The sequence below is a fragment of the Trichosurus vulpecula genome, chromosome 1, assembly GCF_011100635.1.
Source record: "Trichosurus vulpecula isolate mTriVul1 chromosome 1, mTriVul1.pri, whole genome shotgun sequence".
In the NCBI taxonomy this organism is placed as follows: domain Eukaryota; kingdom Metazoa; phylum Chordata; class Mammalia; order Diprotodontia; family Phalangeridae; genus Trichosurus; species Trichosurus vulpecula.
In genome coordinates, this window is record NC_050573.1 from 456,332,384 (window position 1) to 456,353,358 (window position 20,975).

The following is a 20,975-nucleotide window of genomic DNA, read 5'->3' on the forward strand; positions in this document are numbered from 1 at the left end:
CTAGAATTAAACTGAAGAATAGCAGCTGAATTGCCTTTAGGATATTTCTAAACTATTTTAAGAACCCCAAATTTCTCCCCCAAAACGATGACACATTTTTAAAAATAAAAGTATTGTACTATTGTAGTTGTTAGAGGACTATGAGTCACAGAACAATATAGGCTACAAAGAATTAAAAATTAGTTTCAATTAGAGTTATGGACAAGTACAGTGCAACATATAATTTTTAAAAAGTACAGTCATGAAAAATCACAGTAAAAGATAACATCAAAGAAACATTGGTTGATTGTTGTCTTTTGTTTTTGAAGAGGACTATGTTAGGGTTAAGATACAGTGTGTCTAACTGTGGCTGATAAGAGCAATATGATCTCAGAAGGCTCTATCATAGGTTGGGAAGAAATAATCTGTATGAACATTTGGAGTGTAGAGCATATAAGAAGTGTATAAGATTGAAAAGAAGATGGATTGGTCATTTGACAAAGCAGGTAATTGACAATCCACATGCTACACTATAATCATTGTGATATAAAAAGCTTAGCTCATACCTTCTACTAGGGGCCAACTTAAGACTTTTTCTGATATTCCCAGCTATTGCCTCCTGTTTGCACATGCATACATACACACACACACACACACACACACACACACACACTTACACAGATATCATGTATTTTATTATATGAAATCTCATCTTCTACAGGAAGCCTTTCTTGATATCCCCTAATGCTAATGACTTCTCTCTATTGATTATTCCAGTTTATCCTGTATTTAATTTGTTTGTATTGTCAAGATACCTTTAGGAGACTCCTTGTTTTCCAGAGCTAAGGCCCAGTAAGCAAGCTGTGCCCTAAGCTTGGCATAACAACAATCCTTTGCGCTCACCCTCTAGATGAACGCAGTCACAGAAAAATCCTAGAATTGTTTCACATAATGATTGTATTGCTTTGACCGGCATCAAGTGTCCTCTGAGCTAAGACAAGCACCTACAGTACCCATGTTCCGGTCATAAAGCCCTGCTATGAATCAAACTTGTCTTGTTGTTGCTGTTACCCCTCATTGTCAAGGCTACAGCTCACTGTGTAGCCATTGATATAAGTATTGATATCTGCCCACACTAAAGTAGGTCTGCCACTAGGGGTCTTGGCACATGTGTCTAGTTTCCCTCCCTGCTTGCAAGCCGCTGGTTTCGTCCAGTTAACAGTATATACTTATTTGTGTGTTGTCTTTCCCAATAGACCAAGCTCCTTGAGAACAAAGACTCATTTACTTTTCTTTGCAGCCCTAGTGCTTAACATAGCCTTGGTGTACAGTAGGGACTTAATAAATGTCTTCTTACTGACTTAAATCTGGGCTTAATTTATTGTTTTGTTGATTTCTAGATTTAGGAAAGTGATCAAGAAAATGTTAATAATGCAGATTTTTTAAATGGTGGGATAGATATATGGTTATATATGATAGATAAAAATGTATCATATACATACATATATCACTCACATATATACCTATGTATGTATTTTGCGTGTTTTCCAGAAAGCCAGTTGTTAAATATTTACTAGCATAGCACTGCAACAAGGTATAGTAGAATAAAAACTGCCGTCAGAACCAGGCAGACCTGAATGCAGGTCCTACCTTTGTTGAGTACCAGCTCAACTGCGGCAAATCATTTAAGCTCACAATGCTCTAAGTGACTCTTGGGGACTCTAAGTTTCAGAGACAGTGACAAGCTTCATTGACGGAAGTCGTTTCCTCATTCTGGAGTTCCTTATGTCAACGAAATCACAGACTCCCATTCTATTTACTTTGTATTTGTGTATGTGAGTTTGCGTTGTCTCCCTCAAAAGAATATAACCTCCTTGAGGACAAGGACAGTACCATTTTTGTCTTTGTTTCCCCAGCTCTAAGCATAGTGTTTGACACATAGTATATGCTTAGTTAAGTGTATGCTAATTGGTCAATTAGAAGATAAAAGGGGAAAAGTCCTTTAAGAAGTTAGATACTTCTCCCTTCCATCCCTCTCCTCCCCCTTCCCCTTGAATTTATGGAAGAACATGGATCGATTCAATTGTCTCTTCCATGTCTGACTCTCCATGACCCCGTTTGGGGTTTTCTTAGCAAAGATACTGGAGTGGTTTGCCATTCCCTTTTCCAGAGAGCATGGATAGCAGCCAGAAAAAGAAACGAGGTACAATCACAAATCCATTAGAGTATCCAAGTGACCTTAGCCAAATCACATAACCTCTCTGGGCCTCAGTTATCTCATTTATAAAATGAGAGGAAAAACCTGCCTCACTACTAAGGTCCTAGCTAGCCCTCAATCTATAATCTTATTTATTCTTCCTAGACTTTCTAGAAGCTTTTATTCAAATACTCACTGTATATACTCTGTCCCAGAATGCCAATCATTTTGTCATAGTCATTGCATTTTATCATAAATCAATATTTCTAGTTTTTATGTGCCATTATTATATTCATATACAGTCAAGCAATCAATTAACAAACATTAACTAAACACCTAGTTTGAGCCAGGCACATAGGCACATAGGCGCTGGGGATACAAAGACAAAAATCAAATGGTCCCTACACTCAAAGGGCTTGTATTCTATTAGGGAGACAAAATGCAAACAAATAAGTACAGCAAGGGGTTTATCAAGGGATTTCTAATCAAATGAGTCCCTCAGTCTCCTTAAGGAAATAATAAAATGTAAGGAACAGGTAGCAGGGACAATGAGATATAAGGGCACATTCAATTCAGACTCTGCAGCAGTCCATTTTCATCTTGTAAAGAGTGTACCCCTTCAAGGTTTTGATTATCTTTGTTGTTACTCAGTTGTTTCAGTCATGTCTGATTCTTCATGACCCCATTTGGGGTTTTCTTGACAAAGATTCTGGAGTGGTTTGCCATTACCTTCTCCAGCTCATTTTACAGATGAGGAAACTGAGGCAAACAGGGTGAAGTGATTTGCCCAGGGTCACACAGCTGGTAAGTGGCTGAGGCCAGATTTGAACTCAGGAAGATGAGTCTTCCAGACTTCAGGCCAATCACTCTACCCATTACACCACGTAAATGTCCTTTTGATTGTCTACATAAAGGAAATATAAAGAAGCATTTTCACTACTTTATTATATTATGACATCCAAAGACGTTCTTTAATCAGTTTGGAGGAATTATAGTGCTTTGCCTGTTGGGAGAAGGCAACCGATGCCACGTAGGAATAATAATAATTAGCCTGAAGAGGATCAACCATTCCCATATATAATACAAGTGAATCAATCAGCTCTATTGAAGAGAGAAGGTGGTGGTGGAGAAAAGAACCAACCAAATAACTAATAAAGAACTCAGTTACTGAGCACATTTTTCATGTAACCGCTTATACCACATACTCCCACCATAATGGTATATTTTAACATAAGATCTGTCCAGAATTTAGCTTCAGAGTCAGGTTGAACAAGTAACAAGAAGAACTGATTGATCATCCAGCCCCGAACTCAGGAAGTGGAAAACCACAGAGCCAAGATTCCTGCTGGTTCTGGGCCACAGGCTCCAGTTATGTTTGTTTTTGGTTTTCCCAAAAATGCATGGAAGTATCCTGGGCCAGCTGAGTCCAAAGTTGGAGGCACTGATGATTACAGCCAAGCAGAGAAGGAGCATCTATTAGGGACTATGAGAGGAACGTGGCAAGAAGAGCAGTAGAGAACATCAATGGCCCAGCAACCCTCAACAACCGCGGTTAGAAGGTACTGATCCTCATGTGTGCCTTGGTCATATTTGTTCCCTATGTGGTTGCCTCTCTGCTTATAAACTCTATGCATTTACACTCTTCCCACTGATACTGTATAGAATTCTGGAATATCATGCCTCTGGTTTTATGGGAAATTGTTTCATAAGACTCTTGTTCTTAGCATTTCTTTTCATTAAATGCCCTTGCTTGAAGTAACTGTGTCCTTTAGCTGTCTAGAGAAAAGATGAATATACATGTGAAGGCTCAGGAGCTATAGTCTTAGGAGTGTAGACGTACAAAGTACCTTGCACATGGTATAGTCATCTCCCAGGAGGACCCAATGTGTGGGAGTAAGTTGGAAGCAGGTAATCAAATAACCCGTATAGAATTTCATAGCATATACAAAATGCATGCAAAGTGAATACAATTAAATATAATAATTTGGAGGTTATTAGTTAGAAGAATTAGGAAAGACCTTACAGAGGAAGAAGGGACAGAAAGATAGGGATTCTAGGAGATGGACTTAAAGGAAAAACTGCATTCCAGGCGTGAGATGGACAGCCTATGCAAAGGCACATAGATGTCACATTCTATATGAAGAACATGAAAAAAGCCAATTCATCCAGACTATAAACTCCATGAAAGAGAGTAATATATAAACAGCCTGGAGAGGTCAATTATAGCCAAATCATAGGGGGTTTTAAATGCCAGAGGAGCTTGTTTTTTGTCCTAGAGACAACAGGGAACCATTAGAGTTTATTGAGCAAAGGAATGACATGGTCAGTCAGACTTGTGCTTTAAGAATGTCACCTTGGGTTTCAGAAAAACCTGAGAAGTCTTATATAAACTGATAGAAAATAAAGTGGATAGAACCAGGAGAACATTGTATACAGTAATAGCAATGTTATAATTATGATCAACTGTGAAAAACTTAATTACTCTGATAAAGACAGTGATCCAAGACAATTCCAAAGGACCTATGATGAAATTGCTATCCATCTCCAGGGGTAACTGATGATCTCTGAGTACATATTGAAGAATACTTTTTTCTCTTATTGTATTTTTATTGTTATATGTGCATGTGTGTAAGTTTTCTTTTGCAACAGTTAATATGGAAATATGTTTTACATGACCTCACATGTATAATTGATATCATATAGTTTGCCTTCTCAAGAGGTGGGGGAGGGACAAGAAAGAGGGAGAGAATTGGAACTCAAAATTTTAAAAGATGAATGTTAAATATACATATGTATATGATTGAAATAAAATGTAATTTTAAAAAAAATCACTTTGGCAGATGAGTGAATGACGAATTGAAGAGGAGAGAGACTTGACATGAAAGATGAATTAGAAGACAATTTCTATAGTTCAAGTGAATGGTAATATGAGTCTAAATTAGAACTAGTGGCTGCTATAAGTGGAGAGAAGGGTGAGTATTCAAAAATTGTTACAGGGCTGCAATTTGATTGGACAAGTGGTGTGAGCCTGAATAAGGTTCATGCTATAAGGTTGTAAATCTGGGTAACAAGAAGATAGTGGAGCCCTTGACAGAAATCAGGCACTTCGAAAGAGGTGTGAGTGCAAAGGAAAAGATAATAAGCTCCTTTTGGACATGGTGAATTTGATATGTCTGTTAAGACATTAGAATACCCAATAATCATGTGATAGAGCATAGGAGAGAAACCAGGGCCACTATATGGATAGAAATGATAACTGAACCAATGGGAGACAAAGAAGTAACTGAGAAAACATATAGAGAAGAAAAGAAGGTCCAGGACACAACCTTAACAGACACACAGTTAAGAAATGGGATATAATGGTGATCCAACTAGAAAGAGTTAGAAGTGACAGTGAGGCAAACAGTAGGAGAACCAAGATAGACCAATGTCACAAAAATTCAGAGGAAGAAAATACTCAGGAAAAGAGAGTAGTTGATAGTGTCAAATGCTGAAAATATGTCAGGTATGAGTGAGAGGGATATAATTTGTGAAGACTTCACAGGGTAAGAATATAGGGGCTACTCTTCTCATATTTCTGGAATGGTAAAGGAGTAGGAGAGGCTTGGAATTTAACCTTGTATTGACTTACCTAACTTCTGGAAGTCAGGGCCTGAAGCTGTAGGTGCCCCTCCCTTCCCCCTCTCTCTGTGCTAGCACAAGAATTTTACCAAATAAGGAGATAATGGACTACCTGTGAGCTGTTTGTTCTCTGCTCCAGGAAGGTCCCCCTCTCCTTCCTCATTCCTTCTCTTTAGCCATCTCATCACTACATTAGTAGCCAAATAAGAAAAGTATATATGGATTGGCTCTGTATTTTCATGCCTAGATTGTAAGCCCGCCTCATGGGCAATGGTGAGAAGGGATAGAGGTGGGCGGGAATCTTTGCATTAAGAGTACATCTATTGCTGCATTTCCTTTGTACTTTGCGCCCCTCCACTAGTTTCCTAGTGGAGGCAATGCCCAAATCTCACAAGGTTTGTAAAATAAATTCACTTTGCTTCTACCTAAAGATGTTTCTCCAATTATTTGATTTTTCTGTCCCATACAGGTAGAAGGATTCAGAACCACATGGTAAATAAGTTTCTGTTTCACTTTAATTCTCATTGTGACTTAGTAATTTTTAAATTTCTTATGAAAGTTGCTATGTTTTCAGAATGACCTATACCACCCTATATTCACCCAATAACCCTTTGTTTTTGTACTAGTCTTAATTAAATTTTAAACCTTCATTAGTTTGTCAGTTTCAATTTTTGCCTAGATTGAATGAAATAAATGTACAAATCCTTCTGTGGCTGAAAAAAGTCTGTTAAATATCTGCTTCCAACTGCAGAAGCAGACAGGAAACATTATAATGAACTTAAAGAAATCTGGCAATAACGATGGTAGTGTCTTTGCATGTACAATTGCAATCAGCTCAAGATGGCAATGGAAAAGAACAGTAACTAATATTGAGGATTTCCATATTGAGAAAGGCTGTTTCTGTATTCAATTTTTGAACATTTACCCACATTTGGCCATTCCCAGGAAAACAAGAAGGATAAATAATGGATGTGTTACCTCATGAAGAAATTTTAAATTAACTAACCATCTTTAACATTTGCTGATTAACCAGATGGAGATGGTCTGAGGAACAAATGAACTACCTTCAAGCAACATTTTTTTTGGAATATCCTTAATTATTCCAAATCTTTGTCTTTTACAGATAGATTCGATTTTTTAAATAAAATCTAAAACTCATTTAAAGCCAAGCTTGGTGAATAAAGGTATGAGTAATCTGAGTAATATTTGTGGTTTGGAATTTTTTTTAAAAAGAAGTAGAAATAAGAACCCTCATATCAGGGTTCTTGACCTGGGTTACATGAATTTTTTTTAAATGTTTTAATAACTATATTCCAATGTACTTAGTTTCTTTTATTTTGTATTTTTAAAAACATAATTCTGAGGAGTCTATAAGTTTCACCAGACTGATCAAGGGGTTCATGAGATGAAAAAGTAACAAGCTCCTGCCTCAGGAAAAAAAGTCATTTCCCACAGTTTGAAAAGAAGGGCATAGTTCAACAACCAGCCTCCACACTGGCTTCCCTCTTAACCTTTCACAGATAACTCTTGAAGTTCAATCCAACCCAATTCAACAAACATTTATCAAGCATCTAATGTAATAACGTAGGAGGTACAATGCACTGTGATATCTTTGTCCACTCTTCTCTAAAAGGAATTTTGATTCCTTCCAGGAAATGGAGTAAAAGACTGGAGCCAGAGGCTGACCTCTATTCTCAGAGAGAAGGGATACTGGGCTAGAGCTATATGTATTGGCTCCCTGGCTCCTGATCATTGTCTCTTTACAGGGAAGGAGTGGCTCAGCCTATACATCTAAGACTTAACTCCATGTCCAACAAATACTAATTTCACAATGATGACATATAGCAAATAGTGAATAAACCCATTTTTTACAAGTCAACATACCAGAAAAGGTAAGAATATACTAGACAATACAAAGTAAATGAGCTCTCCTACTGGAAACAAGATTACTAAGCTCAATAAAGAGAGGCTCAGATCTCACCCAAGGAAAAGTTCCCTGAATTCTCTAGTATTAATAAATTGGAGATAGGTACTTGATCAAGGTGCACACTCCTCTACAGGTAGGCTTCTTCCCAGAATCTCCAGGAAAGACTTTTTTTTTTGAGGTTTGTAACCTGTCTCATTTATTTATTTATTTATTCATTATTTTTTATTTTTTACTTATGTTTAGTTTACAACATTCAGTTCCACAAGCTTTTGAGTTCCAAATTTTCTCCCCTTCTCTCCCTGCCATCTCCCTCCCTCCCCCCAATATAGCATGAAATCCAAATATAGACTCTACACATAAATTCACATTAAACATATTTTCACATTAGTCATGTTGCAAAGAAGAATTATAACCAATGGAATGAATCTGGGAAAGACTTTTGTTAAATAAGTTGTGGTGTCTACTACTAAAAAGTTGTTAGCTAGCTCTTATCAAGAAGAGGTTTTACCCAGTATACTCTAGGATAGTGGTCTCCAAACTTTTTTTTTTATCTTGCCCTCTATCCATAAAACAAAGTCTTGAGAGTTCCTGCTAATATATGCATATTAACTTATATACATCTACTGTTTATAATTATGTATGTGGTTAAATTTATAGAAAAAAATAAAAATTAAGAAAGGATGGGGTAAAGATGAAATAATATTTGGGTATACTGAGTAGGGGAGTGATGTGATCAGACCTGCTTGTACTTTAGGAAAATCACTTAGCTCTGTAGAAGATGGATTGCAGTGGAGACAGACATGAGACGGGGAGTCCAATTAGGAGGCTATTGCAATAGTCCAGGTAAATGCTGATAAGGGTGTTAACTAGAGAGATGGCTATATTAGTAGAGAGAAAGGAGCAAATCTGAGAGATATTGTAGAAAAAAGTGACAGGAGTAACTGATTGGATACGTGGGATGAGGGAGAATGAGGAGACAAGATGGTGATGCCTTTGGCAGAAGTAGGGAAGCTTGGAAAAGCAGTAGATTTGGTGGTAAGAAAATGTAATGATGTCTTCTAGATCTAGAAATAACTAGGTGAGGCAGTGAACTCTGGGCCTTGAGTCAGGAAGATGTGAGTTCAAATCCAGCCTCAGACACATACTAGTTGTGTGACCCTAGGCAAGTTACTTTACCTTGGTCTATCTCAGTTTCCTCAACTGTATAGTAAGGATTATAGCACCTACCAACTAGGGTGGTCCTGAGGATCAAATGAGATATTTGGAAAGTGTTTAGCACAGAGCCTGGAATACAGTAGGCACTTAATAAATCCTTCTCCTATGCAAATCATCAACCATTTACACCTGCTTATCCAATAAGGCTCACTCTGTCCCAGCCAAAGTGAAAAGGGGAGTAGCAAGTGGGAGGACGTTTGCTCATCATTCATTGCCTCGGAGCACAAAGGGAGACTTTGATTCCTGCCAGAAAGGGAAACACTAGCTTGGAGCCAGAAACTGGTCACTCTGCTCTCCTTAGACAGAGGGCATACCAGGATAAAACTGTATCAATCTGCTCTCTTAAATATTGCTAGTCTGACATAAATAAAAGTTTTAGGTTCAAGCTGTGTTTTCACTCTGAGGGTCACCACCCAGCCACAGCCTAGAGATGATCAAGGTGAAAAGCAGTAGATATGGTAGAAGACAGAGGGAAAATATTTTCCCCCATTAATACTGGAGCAGCTGTGAGTTTCTTGGTAGCCATCAGGTTATAACTGCCCTGAGGGGCTGACAATCATTCAGAAAGAGAAATATTGAGATCTTGCACAGGGGAGAAAAAGGGCTGAGAGAATAGGAGGAGAAGGAGGAGATTCCCTGAGGAGAGGTACTGATGCAGCTGTCAGTCTACCTGTTAATAAAAATAGAGAAGTCTGTTGTCTTCCTGGGGCATGTATTTAAGATATAACAGACAACTTCCCAAAACTTAACAAAATGGATGGCAATTTAGAATGATTCATGCGGACACAAATGATGCTGCCAGAAGGAATTTAAAAAATATTGCCAACAATCATGATGTCTTGGGCATGAAACTAAAGACCAAATAGATTGTTTTTTCCTCACTATCATTCATTGAACATAAGAGCTGCTAAAGAGAAAAATTAATTTATGAAGCAAACAGCCAACTTGGAAAGCAGTGTCAGGGGATGGGATTTGACTTCTGGACCACAGTTTACAACATGCTAATGATAGATTCCTGGCCAGAGAAAGAATATACCTAATAAAATCGGGTAGGAATGTATTTACCAGGCATCTTACACATCTAATCAAAAGGGGATTTGATGTGAAAAATGGGGAATAGAGAAGAATATATGCGTGTGTGTGTGTGTGTGTGTGTATGTATAGATATATACGAAGAGAGAGACAAATGTTCTCTCTCTCTCTCTCTCTATATATATATATATATATACAACTATATATATATAGAGAGAGAGAGAGAGAAAGAGAGAGAGAGAGAGAGAGAGAGAGAGATACATATATATGAATACACATATACCTTATGCCTAAACTTTATAGGTTTGAATCTATGAATTTTACCATTTGTGTAGAAACTTTTAGATTTATGAGTTTTACCATTTTCAACTGCCACAAATGAGACAACAAAAAGTTCACACAGTTGAAACACCTGGAAGTTCATACGAGACAAAATCCAAGAGAGGAATTTGTAGTAAAATTCATTGACCCAACCATCCGTACACAAAGTTTAAGGCACAAAGAAGGGGAACTAGAGCTCTTAATGCAAAGAGGCCAATGTGACCTCATCGTTGTTGCTGAGACTTTGTAGGATGAAGCCCATTACTAGGCCAGGGTTCAGCACGCAAATAACTTATTCCAAAGAAACAGGATAAGTTAAAGGAGGTAAGAAGGTACAAGCACCCATGTGAAGAAATCCAAGAAACAGAAGGGGAATTCATAATAGAGAAAAGTTGGATGAAGTTGAATAGAGGAAAAAGCAAAAGTGATTTTATCTCTGGAATATATTATGCTACAGACCACCTGGACAAGGAAGAAGGAATATATAAGGAGTTTGTGGAATAGATCACAAGCCCAACATGAAGGCCTGCTATTTTGTTGATAAGAGACTTCACTTATCTAGATATCTACTGAAGCATTCTCTCTGCCAAGTAGTTAATAAATTCTTTGTTTTTCTTAGTGATATTTTCATCCTTCAAAAGGTAGAGGAACCCAAGGGACATTCTATACTGGATTAGATTCTCATTAATAGGGAGAGTTGTTCTCTGGGTTGACAAAATGGGAACCCTAATGAGAAATTGCTGTTCCCTCCTAGAATTTGTGACGTAGAAGAAAAGAAAATCTGGGCAAGTAGATTTCAAAGAGTTGAGAGAAAAGATGTCAGATAGCAAGGACTAATTTATATTTTTAAATTAAGTGTAGAGAAGATGGAAACAAGACCAGGAAACAGTGGATGACTAAATTATGGCACGGTCCTGTGAAAATGGTTTCAGGAATATTAAAGCTCAGAATGGGTTGGGACTGTGTAGGGAAACTAAGGAAAATAAAAGGTTCTGTTTAAAGTTTTTTTGTTGTGCAGTCATTTCAATTGTGTCTGACCCTTTGTGGCCCCCTTTGGGGTTTTCTTGGCAAAAATACTGGAGTGGTTTATCATTTCCTTCTCCAGCTCATTTTACAGATGAGGAACTGAGGCAAACAGGAATAAGTGACTTGCCCAGGGTCACACAGCTAGTAAGTGTCTCAGTCCAGGTTTGACCTCAGAAAGATGAGTCTTCTTGACTCCAGGTCCAGCACTCTGTGCACTGAGACACCTAGCTATCCCAGTTAAATTATATTGGCAGAAAAAGGAAGACCAAAGAGAGAGTAGTATCTTTAATTGGCACAAATGGAACAGGGATAACTGACAAAATAAACAATGCAGAGTGGCTCTATTTTTATTTTGCTTTTATTTTTTTCTGCCAAGGAAGCTGATGTTTACACTGAAAATGAGAGAACAAAAATGACTAACAAGGATTTGATACCAAATATAAATAAGGCAGTAATAAGTGGCAGTTGGTGAATTCAAGTCACCTGGCCCACATGAACTACAACCTCAGGCTCTGAAATAGCAGATGTGAATGATGAGCTACTGTTGGTGATATTTGAGGGGAAAAACATGGAAAATTGGAGATTGAAGAAAAACAAATATTTTCCCGATTTTTAAAAAACAGAAGATAATACAATCTGCAAACTATAGGCCAGTTAGTTAGTTTGATAGCAGAGAAAAGTATAAACAGCTCATTAGAGAGATGGTTGCTCTGCTCCATTGGGCATCTTCATCATGCCTCATCCTCCTCTTCATCATCCTTCAAGATGACATCAGCCTTGGCACTCCCAGCTCATCAGTACCTTCTGTTTCTTGGACCCTTCTGCATGGAGGGTAGAGCACAGAAGTTCTACCAAAAATCTCCATCTAAGGAGTGTGCCCTGGCCAGCCAGCTCTTCATTTTCCAACTGGCTGCAACCCTTTAGACTTCATCATGATGCAATGCCCTCTCCCCTCCCTTTTCAGCTTCTTTTTGTTCGTTGTTTGTAAGCTCCTGGAGGATGAGGACTGTCTTTCTTTTTCATACTCATATCCTCATCACTCATCACAGTACCTGCAACATAGTTTACTGACTGATTGAATTCAGGTACAGGAAATGGTAATTACAAAGAGACAGCATAGACTCATCAATAACAGATTAAGCCAGGTTAACCTTATTTCCATATCTGACTCGATTACTGAACTAATAGAAGATTCTAGCAGGGCTTTTGATAAAAACTGATAGCTTCTTCATGGAAAATATGGAGAGATGTGAAATGGAAGCTAACATGAAGGACCACTGAAGCCTCTTTCAACTTTCAAATTGTGTAATTCTGTGATCTTATGGCTAGAAAAAAAAAGTAAGCATATTAGAGGTTTATAGGCTGTGGTTTTAAGTGTATTCAGTCCCATTGAGTACCTAGATGGATCTGTAACTGGTTGGATGGTTAGTCTGAAAGAATAGCTATTAATGGTTTGATGTCAATGTAGGGGTCAGATAGGAATAAGCATGTACATAGTGGCTACACTATATTCCGGGCACTGTACTAAACACTTTATGAATACTGTCTCACTTGGTTCTCATAATGACCCTATGAGGTAAGTACTAATATTATCCCCATTTTACAGTTGAGGAAATTGAGGAAAACAGAGGTAGAGTGATTTGCCTCACTTAAATACAATTCACAATCAAGATGAGACATCATCCTCATCATGTTATTGGTCCTCTCTGAGAAGGAAGGATGAAGAACAGTAACAAAAAAAAAAACAGTAAGTATCTGGAGCTGAATTTGAATTCAGGTCCTTCTGACTCCAGACTCAGCACTCTATCCTCTGTACCACTTAGTGACCTCTAACATGGCAGGAACTCTCTAGTGAAGGACAGCAGGAATATGTGGTTCTTGGCCTTGTGTTGTTTAATATTTTAATCAGTGACTCGGATAAAGGAATAAGTGTCAACACTTATCCAATTGGCAAATGACAAAAACCTGGGACAGATAGCTAGTACACAGCACAGTAGAGTCAGAATCCAAAAAGTCCTTTATATGATGGAGCAATGAGCTCTCTCTAATCTAAACTTCACCAGGGCAAGATGGGGAATGAAGACATGACAAAGTTCCACGGAATTTAGTGGACCTCAAGTTGAATATGAGTCGTCATTGTGATGTGCCAGCCAAAAAACTGTTGTGATCTTAGACTGTATAAAGTGAGCCATAGCTTTAGGAATAAGAAGTTGAGAGTCCCACTTTTCAGATGTCATCTGGGGTATTGGATTTAGTTCTAGATGTAAGAGGTTAGGAAGGACATTGAGAAGCTAGAGACTGCTTTGAGAATTGTGAATCCTCAGACTGCATTTGGAATGGTGAAAGTACACGTCAAAAAAAAAAGACCATCCTAAAGAAACTGAGGAGGTTTAACTTGGAGAGGAGAAGATGTAGGAGACATATGATAGTTATCTTCAAGTATTTGTAGAGCTATCATGTGAAAGATGGAGTGACTTGTTCCACTGTGCCCCAGAAGGTAGAACCAGGAGCAATGTGTGGAAATTACAAAAAGTCACATTTAAACTAAATGTCAAGAAAAAATTTCCTAACAATTAAGTGTATCTCAAAGTAGAATGGGCTACCCAGTGAGGTGGTGGGTTGCCTCTCCTTGTAGGTCTTCAAGAAGCTATATGATCACTTGTCAGATACATTGTAGTGGCAATTCTTTTCATATGTGGGGTGGACTAGTTGGCCACTGAAGCCTCTTTCATCTTTCAAATTCTGTAATTCTGTGATCCTGTGGCTAGAAAAAAGAAAGCATATTAGAGGTTTATAGGCTGTGGTTTTAAGTGTATGCAGTCCCATTGAGTACCTTGAATTTGTGGAAGTTGTCCTGAGGTTTCCATATTGGGAGAATGAAGTACCCTATGATAAGCATACTTGTAAATATCAATAACCTCTTTAAGGGTCCCAGTTAATTTGAATGATCAAAATCTTATTTTCTCTAACAAAAGAGTGGATAGAGTAGTGCACTTGTATACAAAAAACACTAGATTCAGATCCTATCTCTGACAGTTGTGAAATTTTTGATTTTGGGCTAGTCACAACCTCTCAACCCGGTTTTCTCATATGTAAAATGAGGATAATAATACCTGAAGGACCAACCTTTAAGAGTTGTTGTGAGACTCAAGCAAGAAAATTACTTAAAAAGCACTTTTCAAGTGTTTAAGCACTATGGAAATGACAGTTCTATTAATATAGCCTATAGTAAGGACTAGATAGATGAATAGTAAATAATAAGTAAATAGATAAATAAATAAATGATGAATATACATATTTATATTTAGATTGATTGGTCAAGTTGATAATAGTTGCATTAGAGTATATTGGTATTACTGTTAATAATAGTTTTAATGAAAAAGCCACATATAAAAATAGCTTCATTTTTGTATATCTTTGAAGCTTATTAAACACTTTACCCATCTTGTCTCATCTTTACATCATACCCATCATCTAAAGTAGGAACTTCAGGTATTATAATTTCTGTTTCACAGATGAAGAAACTAAGGCTAAGGTAAACAATCACTCAACTAGGAGATTTCAAAGGCCAAATTCAGACTCAGGTCCTCTCAACTCCAAGTTCAATACTACCTTTTCCGTGTCATGCACTTGTCGTTTATGAACCCAGCACTAATATGGTGTAATGATAGGAATAGGGATTGAAAATGTGATTTCATGGGTAAAGGGAACTCCCAGTGAGGAAGCTCCTAAAAATGCAGGTCAGTATTTTCTCTACAACTTATATTCTTAGAGAGTTGCCTTGATTACTGAGATATTAAGTGGTTTTCCATTACGTGTCAGAGTAAGGATTTAATCTGAAGTCTTCCTAGCTCGGAGACAATACCTCTGTTACATTAGTGGTATCAAACTCAAATATAAATGGGGTCTTCTAATTTGTATATAACAATCCCCGTGGGCCACATCTTAACTTAGTTTTAAAATGTTATGTTATCCATGTTTTATCGTATTTTTACTTATTTTGTTAAACATTTCCCATTTACATTTTAATTTGGTTAGGCAGCACTCAAGAGGATAGTGGGCTGCATGTGGCCTCCAGGTTGCATGTTTGACCTTTCTATGCTGTGTTAGTGTCTCAAATCATTTCTAAACAGGGAAACTATTGGAATAACCATTACTTAAGTAGTTTCCAAAAAACAAAGCATTAACATTTTATGAAGAAGAATTTTATAATTGTTGGACATTTCCATGATGAACTAATAAGTCTATTACTACCACACAGCATGACATAGTAACATGGAATAAATAATATGCCTTGAAAATACATGTATTTTAAAAATATGTAACTGAGTCTATAATTATCAATGAATACAATATACCCTCCTGACCTTTGGAGAATTCATGCTATTTTAGGCACCCTTCATCTAGAAAAGAAACTCTAATTCCTGGAACCAGCCACTGTCATGGACACCAGAAAAGAAGCTCTCCTATAGCAACCTTAAAGGATTCTCATACATCTGGGGGGGCACAGCACCCAGAAACATAACAGGGATAGCATCTAGGTTGTACTGCAGAACATAGGATTTTATGGAATTAGCCCTGTGGCCTTTGCAAGAGCACAATTTTCTTTTCCTTCCATTTAAGTCCATGTAGAGAATTTTTCTGAAGATATACAACAGGCTTCTCTTTATTCTGGGATTAAGAAATCATGCTTAATAATACAGCGGGGAGTATTTTATTGAGATCAAAACTTCTTTCCTTTGAGCCATCATTGAATTAGTTAGAGGGCTGACAGAATAATTCCAGACTCACTGCTCCTTGTTTATCTCTCAGTAAACCATACTGCCTCAGTTAATTGATTTTTTCTCACTTTACAAAATCAAAATTGTCTCTGCTCATTTGAAATTTCAAAAAGATGCCAGTATCAGGAACGCTATTGCAACATGTGATTTTGTAAACTTTAAATCAAAAGACATTTGTCAATTTGAATTTTGCAGTACAGAGTAGAAGCCCATCCTTTCTCCACTAAACAACTTATTTTAAAGTAAATTTGAACCTAGTCTTCAAAATCTGAACTATTACCTGGTGAATGAAATGATTAATACTCTAATTTTTAGATACACTGAACTACATAATGTAATTCCAGCCACAGAATACTCATGAGGGCCTAGGAAATATAGCCCAGATTTCATGATAGATACCCAGCTCACTACTTAAAATAATGGGATTTTATTTTTTAAATATAATAACTCTGGAGTAATGCTGACTTCCCTAAAGATGCTTTTCCATTTTGTACCAAGTAATTCATGAAATGCCTTATTTCTTTGTAAAATAAATTTTATACTGAAAAGTCTCCATTCCTTATTGTAGTTTCCAAAGGACCATTACTAGTTTATTTGTCTGGGTATGGAAACTATCAGGTGGGGAATGATGAATTTGTCATCCCTCATCATTATCATAGGATGATAAACTGAAGCTAGGAGAAACTTCAGAGGTCACCTAACCGAGCTCCCATAGTTCATAGCTGAGGAAACTAAACCTCAAAAAAGTTGTGTTTTATCCAAGGTCACATAGATAAATAGCTAACAATAGGATCTGAAATTGGGTTCTCTGACTCTGTTAGCATGCTTTCTACTGCATTATGCTGATTCTTGCAGTATTTACTGTACTTACAGTCAACTTGGACATTCCTAGAAGCTCTCTAAATTTAAATGCATTTTCCACAAAAGAGTGGATAAAGAAATTTGAGGTATAACTTACAATGAGGTTATATATGTATAGGAGGAGTTGGTAAGGTTATGTATATACAGAAGAGTTGCTCCACGAAAGCCCAGGATCTAATCATAGTAAAGGGTCTAATGAGATGATAAACTAATTGCAAAGAGGAGGCCACCTTCATGAAATTCAAAAAGGCCACCGGAGTGAACTGGAAAAGGAACAACCATAGCATGTACAATGATAGGCCATGCCCTCTGGGTGACATTTAAAAGTCAGTCTATTCAAAAACTGCTTGAAAAGGAATCCAAGTGTATATAAGAAAAATAGGGCCAGAGAGATGTTCAGGCAGTGACTGCCACTACAGGAAATGAGGCCAGGATTCTGCGAGTGAGGTTATTTGAATGGTTTGGGCACAAAGGGACAGATGTTGTATTACTAAATATATCTCTACACTTGCCCCCACTACCACTACCACTACTACATGCCATGAGCCAATAATCTCGTGTTTTCTTTTTTCCCTTTGGGTTTTTTCATGGGAACTGAAAGCCTTCCTCTCTGTCATGGGGAATGTCTGTTCATCTTCATTTAATTTAAATGTTTACTTAGTCATTATTCACAATATTATCTGTTAATTTTGCTAGTCTTGGTGTTTTTAATGGGAATGTATCCGGGAAGCGGTGATTTTTAAAAAGGAAGCATCCACATAGAGATACCTCTAATATTCCAGAGGGGTTATTTCTGAATGAGGGCTCAGAGCTAAAAAAAAAAAAAAAAAAAAAAAAAAGGATTACAGATCCTTTAATACTAAAGTAGAGAAGGAGTGTTATACTGGGAAACCCATTTAGGCAATGAATCAGAGTGTGGGACTGTAAGTGCTTTTAAACAACCCTGTTCACTGTACTACTTGTGTATGTGTGTATATATGTATGTATGTGTGTGTGTGAATAATCTATTATCTAGATAAAGATATGGATATAGAAATAAATATATCCCCCATCCTTCCCCTCTATCACCATCACCTCTCTTCATTCACAGTAATGTAAAACTATTACCTTTTTTGAATTTTTTCAGTATTTTGAACCTTTTGAATTACTTTAGTTAAGACTTCAGTGTGATTCTGAAGGAACAATATAGTGAGTAGTTCTCTACCGGGAGGTTCTGTCATATTGAAGGCCGGATTCTCCTTTGCTGTAATAAGCAAACTGAAAACTATACAATGAAACATATTTGTCCAAAGACGAAAAGTTTTTTCAGTTACCATTTAATACAAAATTAATAAAGAGAATTAGAACCCTGTAAAAGTGATTTAATCCTAGCTTTGCCCCTAAATAGTTGCACAGGCTTGGGCAAATCTTTTATCTTTCTAGCCCTCAATTTCCTTATCTTTAAAATAAAGGGGTTAGCATGAAACTGTGAAAGATAATGAAATGAAAAATATCAGAGGGACTATGGGGAAATGGCTAGACTACTGAATTGCTGAGGGAGTTGTGAATAGGTCAATCTATTGATGCAAGGAATTTGTATGCCCTTTGACCCAGTTATACTATTACTAGACCAAAGAAATGAAAATGCAAAAGGACCTATATGTACAAAAATATTTATAGCAGCTTTTTTTGTTAGTCAAAAATTGGAAACTAGGGGGTTGTCCTCCTACTGGGGAATGGGTAAATGACATATAAATGTAATAGAATATTATCTTGGATTTGTTAGAGTCAATATTTAAGACTGAGCCTATTCTACCCAGGAACCAAGGTGATAGAAGAGAATGTGATCCCAGTACCAGAGGATTTTGTACTTGGGTACTTTCTGTATTTTCTCAGTAAATAATCTTTTGTCAAAGCTAAGTGGTGCTAGTTGTTCCATTGGTATTAAAGAGAAAGAAACTGGCTGATTAGTATTAGTGAGACAATAACTAGTGATTGATTTTGGGAGAAGCACACCTTTTCTCAAGAGCAAAAGTACTAGAGAAACACCCCTAAACCCTCAGGGTTTCCCCTAGAAAGATGAGGGAGGAAAATTAGCCTTGCTCTGGGGACTTGACACTCAAGTGAAATAGAGGTTGGAAGATATGCGACTACAATTCAGTAAAGAGGTTAGAGCCAGATACACACACACACACACACACACACACACACACACAGATACACAGATACATAGATATAGATATAGATCTAAGACTCAGCTGCACAGAGATGAGAGTTGAAACCATGGTGCTGCTGAGTTCATCAAGAGAGTGTCTAAAGAAAAAAGAAGAGCCTAAAGTTGGGGTACATCCATAGTTAAGGTTCAGGATATTGATGATGATCTAATAAAGGAGACTCAGGTCTTGTGCCCAAGATTTTATATTTGATCTTGAAAGTAATAGAGAGCTACTGGAATGAACTTAGTAGGGCATTGACATGGTCAAAACTGCATTTTGAGAAAATTACTTCAGCAGCTGAGTGAAGGATGGATTAGAGGGGGAAGAGACAATGCAGGGATACCAGCCAGACAGCTATTGTAATTGTCTGGGTGTGAGGTGATAAAGATCTGAACCAAGGTAGCATCTGTGTGCATAGAAAGAAGAGGACCTGTAACTTGTTGTTATTGTTCAGTCATTTCAGTAATTTCATGGCCCCTTTTGGGGTTTTCTTGGCAAAGGTACTGGAGTGATTTTGCATTTCCTTCTCCAGGTCATTTTACAGATGAGGAAACTGAGTCAACCAGGGCTAAGTGACTTGCCCAGGGTCACACAGCTAGTAAATATCTGTGGCCAAATTTGACCCCAAGAAGATGAGTCTTCCTGACTTCAGGCCCAGCACTCTATCAACTGTGCCTGTATTAGAGATGTTGTGAAGATAGACACAACAAGGCTTGGCTGTACAAGGTGACAGTAAAGAGTCAAGGATGACATCAAGTTGCAAACTGAGTGACTGGAGGTGCTTTCAGCAGTCATAAGAAAGTTTGAAAGGGAAGGTTGGGGGAAGGTAACGATAAGTTGTATTAACTTTGAGATGCCTATGGCACATTTATTTTATGTCAGGATCCCCATGCTAAGACCACTCCTCTCTTTTTACTCCTCTTTATACTACTAGGAGACACTGTTTTACAGAGCTAAGGCCCAGCAAGCAAGCTGCACTCTGAGCTTGGCATAAGAACAATCCTGTGCACTTCCCCTCTGGACGATCTCAGTCACAGTAAAATCCCAGAGTTGTTTCACACCAGCATCAAGTGGTCCCTAAGCTTGGACAAGCATGTATAATGCCCATGTTCTGCTCATGAGGCCTGCTTTGAATCAAACTCGTCTCATTGTTGCTGTTACTCACTGGGTGGACACTAGTTTTAGTATTAAGATTTGTCCACACTAATGCGGGTCTCCTGCAGAGGGGAAGTGGGAAGGTGGGGGGATGGAGTCCTGGCACATATGTGTCTAGTTTTCCCTCTCCAAAGGAATAAAGACAGCTTTTTGCTTATAACCACTGTCAGCTCTTTGGGTTTATTTTATTTTATTTTTGGAATTAACTGTGGTTTTGATAACCTGTGTGAACTCTGGATTTTTAGCGTTAACAGCAGTTGCAGAGCTGCTGTGGCTCATTGGTTATTTGGTCAGAGTTGACAACTGAAATGTACAATAGGCAGTTAGTAATCTCTGGCAGGAGCTCAGAAGAAAGGTTAGGACGGTATATCCCTGGACTGAGACTGTGTTCATTTTCCAAATTTAGTCCCTAGCGTCTTGCACATAGTAGGCCTTTAAATGTGTGAATTTATTCTTTTTAATGCTTGTACAAAAATTTGAAATGTATTTTCATTTTTAATTATTTTATTGATGTCTTCTGTTTTTAATGCCATCATAATTTTCCCCAATAACACTCTTCCTCCTCTCCCCAAAGAGCCATACTCCATAACAAATAGTATTTTAAGACAAAATAGAAAGAAAAAGAAGAGAACAGAAATCAACACACTCAATCAATACAATGAAAA

The 20,975-nt window shown here is 37.5% G+C and overlaps 1 pseudogene; it reads left to right on the forward strand.

The window, feature by feature from the left end:
* LOC118839854 overlaps positions 1 to 20,617 on the forward strand; it is a 45,077-nt pseudogene extending 24,460 nt beyond the window's left edge.
* The last annotated feature ends 358 nt before the right edge of the window (positions 20,618 to 20,975 follow it).